Source organism: Neovison vison, chromosome 6, assembly GCF_020171115.1.
Source record: "Neovison vison isolate M4711 chromosome 6, ASM_NN_V1, whole genome shotgun sequence".
NCBI lineage: Eukaryota > Metazoa > Chordata > Mammalia > Carnivora > Mustelidae > Neogale > Neogale vison.
In genome coordinates, this window is record NC_058096.1 from 211,330,700 (window position 1) to 211,344,589 (window position 13,890).

Genomic DNA, 13,890 nt, shown 5'->3' on the forward strand with positions numbered 1-13,890 from the left:
ACATTGGGTGCAGTGCCAAAACAATGAATACTGTTACACTGAAAAGAAATTTTAAAAATTAAAAAAAAAGAACAATAACAAATGGCATGGAGGACAAGGGGCGTTAGAGAGGAGTAGGGAATTTGGGTAAATTGGAAGGGGAGGTGAACCATGAGAGACTATGGACTCTGAAAAACAATCTGAGGGGTTTGAAGTGGCAGGGGGTGGGAGGTTGGGGTACCAGGTGGTGGGTATTATAGAGGGCACGGCTTGCATGGAGCACTGGGTGTGGTGAAAAAATAATGAATAATGTTTTTCTGAAAATAAATAAATTGAAAAAATAAAAATAAAATAAAATAAATTTAAAAAAGAACGAACTTGCCTTCTCCCTATTGTTTTAATGTTTTTCTTTCCCTATTCAAATACTTGTTATTCACTAAAATCTACAAAAGCTTTCAAAAAAAATAATAACTGGTTCTTGGGAGGGATAATCAAGATGGTGGAGAAGTAGCAGGCTGAGATGACATCAGGTAGCAGATGAGCTAGATAGTTTATCAAACCATTGCAAACACCTACAAATCCAACAGATCAAAGAGAAGAAGAACAGCTATTCTACAAATAGAAAATCACCCACTTTCTGAAAGGTAGGACCTGCAGAGAAGTGAATCCAAAGTGATGGGAAGTTAGAACACAGGGGGAGGGGCCGGCTCCCAGCAAGCAGCGGAGCAATGGAGCACAAAATCAGAACTTTTAAAAGTCTGCCCCACTGAGGGACATTGCTCCAGAGGCTGCTGGGATGAAGCCCTGGCAGGGACAGCATGGTCTCAGGTCCTGAAGGGTCACAGAAGGATCAGGGGTGTCTGAGTTTCACAGAACTTGCAGGAATTAGAGCGGAGAATCTAGCTACAGAGACAGAGCTGAGGAGTGAGCCCTCAACTCAGGGTTACCTTAAACTGTAATCTATGGCACAGTCAGACCACTGATCTTTGAGCAGGGACCCCCACAAGACCCAGGGAGACCCTCCTGGTAGAGCTCAGAGATCTGCTGGGTTTGGAGACTCCAGGGGGAATTTGTGCCAGAAACAGAGATGCTTGGTCATAGGCTGGGTGAGTTTGGAGTGCAGGCAGAGGTCAGAGAGATGAGAATGGTTGAGTGCTTTTCTCTGAGGGTGCACTGAGGACTGGGGCCCTGAGTTCTCTATTCTTTTCCTTGATTTATGTGTCTGTTTTTGTGCCAGTACCATACTGACTTGATGATGAAAGCTTTGTAATGGTGCTTGAAATCTGTAATTGTGATGCCACCTACATTGGCTTTCTTTTTCAATATTCCTCTAGCTATTCGATGTCTTTTCTGGTTCCATATAAATTTTAGGATTATTTGTTCCATTTCTTTGAAAAAAATGGATGGGATTTTCATAGGGATTGCATTAAATGTGTAGATTGCTTTAGACAGCATAGACATTTTCACAATATTTATTCTTCCGATCCATGAGCTTGGAATGTTTTTCCATTTCTTTTTGTCTTCCTCAATTTCTTTCATGAGTACTTTATAGTTTTATGAGTATAGATTCTTTGCCTCTTTGGTTAGGTTTACTCCTAGGTATCTTATGGTTTTGGGTGCAATTGTAAATGGAATTGACTCCTTAATTTCTCTTTCTTCTGTCTTGTTGTTGGTGTAGAGAAATGCAACTGATTTCTGTGCATTGATTTTATATCCTGACACTTTACTGAATTCCTGTGCAAGTTCTAGCAGCTTTGAAGTGGAGTCTTTTGGGTTTTCCACATATAGTATCATATCATCTGGAAAGAGTGAGAGTTTGACTTCTTCTTTGCCAATTTGGACGCCTTTAATTTCTTTGTGTTGTCTGGTTGCTGAGGCTAGGACTTCCAGTACTAAGTTGAATAGAAGTGGTGATAATGGACATCCCTGCCCTGTTCCTGACTTTAGTGGAAAATATCTCTTTTTCTTCAGTGAGAATGATACTTGCAGTGGGTTTTTCATAGATGGCTGATGTGTTTGTTTGTTTGTTTTAGTCCATTTTGATACCCTGTGTCTTTTAATTGGGGCATTTAGCCCATTTACATTCAGGGTAACTATGAGATTTATGAATTTAGTGCCATTGTATTGCCTGTAAGGTGACTGTTACTGTATATTGTCTCTGTTCCTTTCTGGTCTACTTCTTTTAGGCTCACTATTTGCTTAGAGGACCCATTTCAATATATCCTGTAGAGCTGGTTTGGTGTTTACAAATTCTTTCAGTTTTTGTTTGTCCTGGAAGCTTTTTATTTCTCCTTCTATTTTCAGTGATAACCTAACTGGATATAATATTCTCGGCTGCATGTTTTTCTCATTTAGTGTTCTGAATATATCATGTCAATTCTTTCTGGCCTGCCAGGTCTCTGTGGATAAGTCTGATACCAACCTAATATTTTTACATTGTATGTCACAGAATTCTTGTCCCAGGCTGCTTTCAGGATTTTCTCTTTGTCGCTAATACTTTTAAATTTTACTGTTAGATGATAGGGTGTGGACCTATTTCTTATTGATTTTGAGGGGGGTTCTCTGAGCCTCCTGGATTTTGATGCTTGTTCCCTTTTTGTCATATTAGGGAAATTCTCTACAATAATTCCCTCCAGTATGCCTTCTGCTCCCTCTCTCTTTCTTCTTCTTCTGGGGTCCCAAATATTCTAATGTTGTTTTGAGTTATCGTATCGCTTATCTCTCAAATTCTCCCCTCGTGGTCCAGTAGTTGTTTCTCTCTTTTGCTCAGCTTTTTATTTTCTGTCATTTGGTCTTCTATATTACTAATTCTCTCTTCTGCCTCATTTATCCTAGCAGTAAGAGCTTCCATTTTTTATTTCACCTCAGTAATAGCTTTTTTAAATTTCAACTTGGTTAGATTTTAGTTCTTTTATTTCTCCCGAAAGGGTTTTTATTTCTCTATACAGGGTTTCTCTAATAGCTTCCATGCCTTTTTGGAGCCTGGCTACCACCTTGGGAATCATCATTCTGAACTCTAGATCTGACATATTACCAATGTCCGTATTGAATAGGTCCCAAGCATTTGGTAATGCATCTTGTTCCTTTTTTTTATTATTATTTTTTTGTGGTGAGCTTTTCTGTCTTGTCATTTTTTCCGGATAAGACTTTATGAAGGAGGGGGGACAAGATGGCGGTGTAGTAGGAAGAGGCGTCTTTTCAGCTGGTACCCCAAAGTGAGCTGATTACCTACCAAAGAACTCCGATCACCCATGAAATCAGCCTGAGATCAGAACTATACACGTCTGGATCTCTAAAGGGGCAGAAGACGCCAGTGAGCAGGTAAAGCGGAATGGGAACAGCGGACTGATATCGGAAGATAAACAAAAGGGGGAGGGAGCCACCAGAGGCGACCAGTGCGAAAGTAATACCCCAATACGAGCAAGAGTGCCCTGCGTCTGGGGACCAGCATTAACTTGGAGACTGGTAGAAAGCACTCCAAAAGAGCAAAGGATCGCGGGGGCAAATTGTGGGAATCGGGGAGGCTAGGGACAGGGGCTTAAGTCCCCGGTCCCAGACGGCCTCCTCGGCGCTGAAGCAGAGAGAGTGCGGCAGAGAAACCAGCTCCTGGTCCCTAAGCCCCCAGCACGCCCCAGAGCGCGTGGGTTCCGGCTCCTGTGAGGGGATGGGAGCTGCGCCGGTCTGCATCGCGCGTTAGCCCTACCACAAAGCTTGAGATGCGCGCGCACGTCCCTCCAGATCTCCTGGGTTTCTAAGGCCCGGGGGCGCTTCTTGACCTGCGCCATTGTTTCAAAGTCTAAGCCGAGCGCTCTCGAAACTCTTGCCCCGGACAGAGGCACGCAAAAGCCCAGCGTGCGGCTTACGGACCAGCGCCCCGTTCTCAGTGCCCCAGACGCGCGCCCGACCCATAGCCGCCTCTGAAAAGAGGTGCGCGCAAGCCGGGCACTCCCAGCCCGGGCCGGCGGCAAAATCTCAGTGTGTGATCGCTGCTTGGAACCTCTCTGGCAGTCAGGAGCTCCCAGAGAGCCGCCACTGCCTTGGCTTTGGGGACGAGCAAAAGATCCTGCGCCCCCAGGGACTTTAACTTGGAACCTGCACTGCCAGTGTCCAAGGGGGAATTTATTCAGCTTCTGCACCCAGACTGAGGCTTCTCTCTGAGACAGAGATCAGGAAGTGTTCCAGGGTACACCTTGACTGCACCAGAGTTGATACATCCAGCTACATCTGTTCAGTCTTCTCCCACCAAAATGACTAGGAGGAGGAATGCCCAACAGAAGAAAAATAAAGAGGATGGACCTTCTGCAACAGAGCTAACGGCTATCAACGTAGACAATATGTCGGAAAGAGAATTCAGGCTAACAATTATCCAGGCAATAGCTAGGTTGGAGAAAGCCATGGATGACCAAGCAGAATTGATTAGGGCTGAAATGAAAGCGACCAGACAGGATGTTCACAATGTTAGGGCGGAGCTTAAGGCTACCAGGGAGGAGGTCCACAATGCTCTCAATGAGTTCCAATCCAATCTAAACTCTCTCAAAGCTAGGGTAACTGAGACAGAAGATAGAATTAGTGATCTGGAAGACAAACAGATAGAGAGAAAGGATCAGGAGGAAGCCTGGAACAAACAGCTTAGATCCCACGAAAGCAGAATCAGGGAAATAAATGATGCCATGAAGCGATCCAACGTCAGAATTATTAGAATTCCTGAAGGGGAGGAGAAAGAAAGAAGTCTAGAAGATATCGTGGAACAAGTCCTTCATGAAAATTTTCTGAATCTCGCGAATGAAACCAGCGTTCATGTACTAGAGGCTGAACGGTCTCCACCCAAGATTATACACTCCAAAAAAACATCACGACACCTGATAGTCAAATTGAGAAATTATAATTGTAGGTATAATCTCTTAAAAGCCGCCAGGGCAAAGAGGCTCCTTACTTACAGAGGGAAGCCCATCAGAATAACGTCAGACCTGTCCACAGAGACCTGGCAAGCCAGAAGAGGCTGGCAAGATATATTCAGGGCACTAAATGAGAAGAACATGCAGCCAAGAATACTTTATCCAGCAAGACTGACATTCAAAATGGATGGAGAGATAAAGAGTTTCCAAGACCGGCAAGGCTTAAAAGACTATGCAACCACCAAGCCGATACTGCAGGAAATATTAAGGGGGGTTCTATAAAAGAGGAAAAATCCCAAGAATAGCATTGAACAGAAATATAGAGACAGTCTACAGAAAGAAAGACTTCAAAGGTAACTCGATGTCAATAAAAACGTATCTATCAATAATCACTCTCAATGTGAATGGCCTCAGTGCACCCATAAAATGGCACAGGGTTGCAGATTGGATAAAATGACAGGACCCATCCATATGCTGTCTACAAGAGACCCAATTTGAACCTAAAGATACACGCAGACTGAAAGTGAAGGGGTGGAGAAGCATCTTTCATGCCAATGGGACTCAAAAGAAGGCAGGGGTAGGGATTCTCATATCAGATAAATTAGACTTCAAACTAAAGACTGTAGTCAGAGATACAGAAGGACACTACATAATCCTTAAAGGGACTATCCACCAAGATAATCTAACAATTGTAAATATCTATGCTCCCAATATGGGAGCAGCCAATTACTTAAGAAAACTGTTAATCAAGATAAAGAGTCATATTGATATGAATACACTAATCGTAGGAGATCTTAACACGCCTCTTTCAGAATTAGACAGATCATCGAAGCAGAAAATCAATAAAGAAACAAGAGCTTACTTTTTTCAGCTCTTGTTTCTTTATTGATTTTCTGCTTTGATGATCTGTCTAATTCTGAAAGAGGCGTGTTAATATCTCCTATGAGCTGAGGGGTTTGAAGTGGCGGGGGGGTGGGAGGTTGGGGTACCAGGTGGTGGGTATTATAGAGGGCACAGCTTGCATGGAGCACTGGGTGTGGTGAAAAAATAATGAATACTGTTTTTCTGAAAATAAATAAATTGGGAAAAAAAAAAAAGGAAACAAGGGCATTGAATGACACATTGGACCAGATGGACCTCTTAGATATATACAGAACATTCCACCCTAAAACAGCAGAATACTCATTCTTCTCAAGTGCACACGGAACCTTCTCCAGAATAGACCACATACTGGGTCACAAATCAGGACTCAGCCTATACCAAAAGTCTGAGATTATACCCTTCATATTCTCAGATCACAATGCTTTGAAACTGGAGCTCAATCACAAGGAAAAGTTCAGAAGGAACTCAAACACCTGGAAGCTAAAGACCACCTTGCTTAAGAATGCTTGGATCAACCAGAAGATCAAAGAAGAACTGAAACAATTCATGGAAACCAATGAGAATGAAGACACTTCGGTCCAAAACCTATGGGATACAGCAAAGGCGGTCCTAAGGGGAAAATATATATCCATCCATGCCTTGCTCAAAAAAATTGAAAAATCCAGAACACACCAGCTGTCTCTACACCTTAAAGAACTGGAGGATCAACAACAAATCAAACCAACTCCACACATAAGAAGGGAAATCATCAAGATTAGAGCTGAGATCAATGAGGGAGAAACCAGAGATACAGTAGAACGTATCAATGAAACTAGAAGCTGGTTTTTTGAAAGAATCAATAAGATCGATAAGCCACTGGCCACACTAATCCGAAAGAAAAGAGAGAAATCCCAAATTCATAAAATCATGAATGAAAAGGGAGAGATCACAACTAACGCCAAGGAAGTAGAAACAATCATCAGAAGTTATTGCGAACAGTTATATGCCAATAAGCTTAGCAACCTAGATGAAATGGATGCATTCCTGGAAAATATAAACTACCAAAATTGAACCAGGAAGAAATCGACAACCTGAATAGACTGATATCTAATAACGAGATTGAGGCAGTGATCAAAAACCTCCCAAAAAACAAGAGCCCAGGACCTGACGAATTCCCTGGGGAATTCTACCAAACCTTCCAAGAAGAAATAAACCTATTCTCCTGAAGCTGTTTCAAAAAATTGAAGCAGAAGGAAAATTTCCAGACACTTTCTATGTAGCCAGCATTACCCTGATCCCCAAACCAGGCAAGGAACCTACCAAAAAGGAAAATTTCAGACCAATATCACTGATGAATATGGATGCTAAGATTCTCAACAAGATCCTAGCCAACAGGATCCAACAGCACATTAAAAAGATTATCCACCATGATCAGGTGGGATTCATCCCTGGGCTACAAGGATGGTTCAACATTCGCAAATCAATCAATGTGATACAACAAATTAATATGAGAAGAGAGAAGAACCACATGGTCCTCTCAATTGATGCAGAAAAAGCATTTGACAAAATCCAGCATCCGTTCCTGATTAAAACGCTTCAAAGTATAGGGATAGAGGGAACATTCCTGAACCTCATCAAATCTATCTATGAAAGACACACATCAAATATCATCCTCAATGGGAAAAAGCTTGCAGCCTTCCCATTGAGATCAGGAACAAGACAAGGATGCCCACTTTCACCACTCTTGTTCAACATAGTATTAGAAGTCCTAGCAACAGCAATCAGACAACAGAGAGAAATAAAAGGTATCCAAATTGGTAATGAAGAAGTCAAATTCTCACTCTTCGCAGATGACATGATTCTTTATATGGAAAACCCAAAAGACTCCACCCCCAAACTACTAGAACTCATACAGCAATTCAGCAGCGTGGCAGGATACAAAGTCAATGTGCAGAAATCAGTTGCTTTCTTATACACTAACAATGAAAATACAGAAAGGGAAATTAGAGAATCGATTCCATTTACTATAGCACCAAGAACCATAAGATACCTGGGAATAAACCTAACCAAAGAGGTAAAGGATCTATACTTGAGGAACTATAGAGCACTCATGAAAGAAATTGAAGAAGACACAAAAAGATGGAAGACCATTCCATGCTCTTGGATCGGAAGAATAAACATTGTTAAAATGTCTATACTGCCTAGAGCAATCTATACTTTTAATGCCATTCCAATCAAAATTCCACGGGCATTCTTCAAAGAGCTGGAGCAAATAATCCTAAAATTTGTATGGAATCAGAAGAGACCCCGAATCGCTAAGGAAATGTTGAAAAACAAAAATAAAGCTGGCGGCATCACCTTACCTGATTTCAAGCTTTATTACAAAGCTGTGATCACCAAGACAGCATGGTACTGGCATAAAAACAGACACATAGACCAGTGGAATAGAGTAGAGATCCCTGATATGGACCCTCAACTCTATGGTCAATTAATCTTCGACAAAACAGGAAAAAATATACAGTGGAAAAAAGACAGTCTCTTCAATAAATGGTGCTGGGAAAACTGGACAGCTATAAGTAGAAGAATGAAACTCGACCATTCTCTTACTCCGTACACAAAGATCAACTCCAAATGGATAAAAGACCTCAACGTGAGACAGGAATCTATCAGAATCTTAGAGGAGAACATAGGCAGTAATCTCTTTGATATCAGCCACAGCAACTTCTTTCAAGATACATCTCCAAAGGCAAAGGAAACAAAAGTGAAAAAAACTTCTGGGACTTCATCAAAATCAAAAGCTTCTGCACAGCAAAGGAAACAGTCAAAAAAACAAAGAGGCAACCCACGGAATGGGAGAAGATATTTGCAAATGACAGTACAGTCAAAGGTTGATATCCAGGATCTATAATGAACTCCTCAAACTCAACCCACACGAAACAGACAAACACATCAAAAAATGGGCAGAAGATATGACCAGACACTTCTCCAATCAAGAAATACAAATAGCTATCAGACACATGAAAAAACGCTCATCATCATTAGCCCTCAGGGAGATTCAAATTAAAACCACATTGAGATATCACCTTACACCAGTTAGAATGGCCAAAATTAACAAAACAGGAACCAACATGTGTTGGAGAGGATGTGGAGAAAGGGGAACCCTCTTACACTGTTGGTGGGAATGCAAGTTGGTACAGCCTCTTTGGAGAACAGTGTGGAGATTCCTCAAGAAATTAAAAATAGAGCTTCCCTACGACCCTGCAATTGCACTCCTGGGTATTTACCCCAAAGATACAGATGTCGTGAAAAGAAGGGCCATCTGTACCCCAATGTTTATAGCAGCAACGGCCACAGTCGCCAAACTATGGAAAGAACCAAGATGCCCTTCAACGGATGAATGGATAAGGAAGATGTGGTCCATATACACTATGGAGTATTATGCCTCCATCAGAAAGGATGAATACCCAACTTTTGTAGCAACATGGACGGGACTGGAAGAGATTATGCTGAGTGAAATAAGTCAAGCAGAGAGAGTCAATTATCATATAGTTTCACTTATTTGTGGAGCATAACAAATAGCATGGAGGACAAGGGGCGTTAGAGAGGAGTAGGGAATTTGGGTAAATTGGAAGGGGAGGTGAACCATGAGAGACTATGGACTCTGAAAAACAGTCTGAGGGGTTTGAAGTGGAGGGGGGGTGGGAGGTTGGGGTACCAGGTGGTGGGTATTATAGAGGGCATGGCTTGCATGGAGCACTGGGTGTGGTGAAAAAATAATGAATACTGTTTTTCTGAAAATAAATAAATTGGAAAAAAAGACTTTATGAAGGAGAGAATAAAATACTAAAAGTGTGACAAGACCCCAGGAAAAATTGCTTTAACCAAATCAGAAAGGACCCCAAAACATGAGGGGAAGATAGGGGGCAAAATGAAGTTCAGGAAAAAAAAATGAAAGAAAAAAAAATGAAAGAAAAATATAAAAAAGAAAATACATATATTAGACTGGAGAATAGGCCAGAGTCACCCACTTAATTTTCGGAGTATTTTGGTGTCTTAGAAGAAACTACTTCCCGAAATTTTAAAAGAATGAAAAAATAGACAGACACACAAACACACACACACACACACACACACACACACAAAACAAGAGTAAACACAATGAAAGGATGGAATATGACTATAAAGATGAAAATATTGTGGTGCAAAAACAATGAATACTGTGATGCTGAAAAGAAATTTTAAAAATCTTTTAAAAAATATATTTCTTTAAAAAAATTCTAAAAATGTTGGGGCGCTAGGGTGGCTCAGTGGGATAACCTCTGCCTTTGGCTCAGGTCATGATCTCATGGTCCTGGGATCAAGCCCCACAACGTGCTCTCTGCTCAGCGGGGAGCCTGATTCCCTTCCTCTCTCTCTGCCTGCCTCTCTGCCCACTTGTGATCTCTGTCTCTCAAATAAACAAATAAAAATCTTTAAAAATAAATAAATAAATAATTCTAAAAATGGAATTGATAAGATAGGTTGGTTGGGAGAAAAAATAAAAAGAAAGTGGAGAAGAACACATGGTCCTCTTAACTGATGCAGAAAAAGCATTTGACAAAATCCAGCATTCGTTCCTGATTAAAACGCTTCAAAGTATAGGGATAGAGGGAACATTCCTGAACCCCATCAAATCTATCTATGAAAGACCCACAGCAAATATCATCCTCCATGGGAAAAAGCTTGCAGCCTTCCCGTTGAGATCAGGAACAAGACAAGGATGCCCACTTTCACCACTCTTGTTCAACATAGTATTAGAAGTCCTAGCAAGAGCAATCAGACAACAAAGAGAAATTAAAGATATCCAAATTGGCAATGAATAAGTCAAACTCTCTCTCTTCACAGATGACATGATTCTTTATATGGAAACCCCAAAAGACTCAACCCCCAAACGCCTAGAACTCATACAGAAATTCAGCAACATGGCAGGATACAAAGTCAATGTGCAGGAATCAGTGGCTTCCTTGGCTTCCTTATACACTAACAATGAAAACACAGAAAAGGAAATAAGAGAATCGATTCCATTTACTATAGCACCAAGAACCATAAGATACCTGGGAATAAACCTAACCAAAGAGGTAAAGGATCTGTACTTGAGGAACTACAGAACACTCATGAAAGAAATTGAAGAAGACACAAAAAGATGGAAGACCATTCCATGCTCTTGGATCGGAAGAATAAACATTGTTAAAATGTCTATACTGCCTAGAGCAATCTATACTTTTAATGCCATTCCAATCAAAATTCCACGGTATTCTTCAAAGAGCTAGAGCAAATAATCCAAAAATTTGTATGGAATCAGAAGAGACCTTGAATCGCTAAGAAAATGTTGAAAAACAAAAATAAAACTGGGGGCATCACGTTACCTGATTTCAAGCTTTATTACAAAATTGTGATCACCAAGACAGCATGGTACTGGCATAAAAACAGACACACATAGACCTGTGGAACAGAGTAGAGAGCCCAGATATGGACCCTCAACTCTATGGTCAATTAATCTTTGACAAAACAGGAAAAAATATACAGTGCAAAAAAGACTGTCTCTTCAATAAATGGTGCTGGGAAAACTGGACAGCTATAAGTAGAAGAATGAAACTCAACCATTCTCATACACCGTACACAAAGATAAACTCAAAATGGATCAAGACCTCAACGTGAGACAGGAATCCATCAGAATCCTAGAGGAGAACATAGGCAGTAGCCTCATCGATATCAGCCACAGCAACTTCTTTCAAGATATGTCTCCAAAGGCAAAGGAAACAAAAGCGAAAATAAACTTTTGGGACTTCATCAAAACCAAAAGCTTCTGTACAGCAAAGGAAACAGCCAAAAAAACAAAGAGGCAACCCACGGAATGGGAGAAGATATTTGCAAATGACAGTACAGACAAAAGGTTGATATCCAGGATCTATAATGAATTCCTCAAATTCAACACACATGAAACAGGCAAACATATCAAAAAATGGGCAAAAGCTATGAACAGACACTTCTCCAATGAAGACATACAAATGGCTATCAGACACATGAAAAAACGCTCATCATCATTAGCCCTCAGGGAGATTCAAATTAAAACCACATTGAGATATAACCTTACACCAGTTAGAATGGCCAAAATTAACAAAACAGGAAACAACATGTGTTGGAGAGGATGTGGAGAAAGGGAACCCTCTTCCACTGTTGGTGGGAATGCAAGTTGGTGCAGCCTCTTTGGAGAACAGTGTGGTGATTCCTCAAGAAATTAAAAATAGAGCTTCCCTATGACCCTGCCATTGCACTCCTGGGTATTCCCCAAAGATACAGATGTCGTGAAAAGAAGGGCCACTGTACCCCAATGTTTATAGCAGCAATGACCACGGTCGCCAAACTGTGGAAAGAACCAAGATGCCCTTCAACCGAAGAATGGATAAGGAAGATGTGGTCCATATACACTATGGAGTATTATGCCTCTATCAGTAAGGATGACTACCCAACTTTTGTAGCAACATGGACAGGACTGGAAGATATTACGATGAGTGAAATAAGTCAAGCAGAGCGAGTCAATTATCATATGGCTTCACTTATTTGTGGAGCATAACAAATAGCATGGAGGACAAGGGGTATTATAGAGAAGGGAGTTGGGGTAAATTGGAAAGGGAGGTGAATCATGAGAGACTATGGACTCTGAAAAACAATCTTTGGGGTTTTAAGTGGCGGAGGGTGGGAGGTTGGGGTACCAGGTGGTGGGTATTATAGGGGGAACAGATTGCATGGAGCACTGGGTTTGGTGAAAAAATAATGAATACTGTTTTTCTGAAAATAAATTAATTAATTTCATTTAAAAAATTAAAAAAGTTCAGGTTAGAAGGTTATTATGGAATTGGATGTACTGGACATCTCACTGTGACGATAATAGGTTAAAAAATTATCTATATAATAATAAAAAATTAACTATACAAAAAAATGAGCCAGAATAGTGGGATCGAGTTAATAATAAAAATTGCCATATGAAGTAGTGGTGGTTGTTCTCTTGTCATCTTTTTTTTGTTTGTTTTTCCTTTCCTCCCTGGTTTTCTGGGAGAGGGGCCTTCCACGTGGGATTTCAGTCAATGATGTTCTCTGAGTTAAGTCCTCCCGCCCCCGCCCAATGGGTGGGCTCTGAGGAAACCGTTTTTTTAAAGCTTTTGTTCTCTGAAGGTTTTTATATTTGTTCACTTTTGTTTTTCTCTCCTGCCTTGACCGCTTTTGATGGGTTTTGTAGGTTTAGAGGAAAGCAAACTGCACCCTGACCTCCCTCTCAGCGAGAAGCCTCAGTCTGGCTGCAGAGCCCAAATAAATCCCCCCTTGGCTGCTGGCAGAGCAGGTTTCCAGTCGCGGTCCCTGAAGACTCAGGATTTTTTGCTTGTACCAAAAACCGTGGCAGTGGCAGCTGTCTGGGCAGCTCCAGACTGCCAGAGAAGTTCCAAGCAGCGATCGCACACTGAGATTTTCCCACTGGCCCGGGCTTGGAGTTCCTGGTCTTTCTGGTCTGAGAGCAGCCAGCTGGCGTCTGTGTGCACCTCTCTCAGGGAGGGCGCGAGGCATGACTGGGACTCTGATGGCATGGCAGGGCACTCGTGTGGGGACTGCAAAAAGGCTATGCTTCTGTTGGCTGGTGAGGCTCCCTGCCCCTCTCCGGAGCCAGGCGCCACGCACTCTCAGGCACGCTGGTGGTTCAGGGACTGAGACCTGGTTTCTCTGCTGCACGCTCTCTGGCTCTGTGCCAGGGGTGGCTGTCCTGGGTCTGGAGACTTAAGCCCCGACCCTAACACCCCAATTCCCGCAATCTCCCCCCCTCCCCCGGTGATCCTTTGCTCTTTTGGAGTGCTTTCTACCAGACTCCTGAGTTAATGCTGGTCCCCAGGCACAGGGCACTCTCGTATTGGTGTATTAATTTCCAATGGGTCGCCTCTAGTGACTTCCTCCCCCTTTTGTTTATCTTCCGATATCAGTCCGACTTTCCCACTCTGCTACCTGCCCACTGGCGTCTTCTGCTCCAGTAGAGATCCAGACGTGTATAATTCTGATCTCAGGCTGATTTTGTGAGTGATCAGAGTTCTTTGGAAGGTAATCAGCTCACTTTAGGGTACAGGTTGAAAGG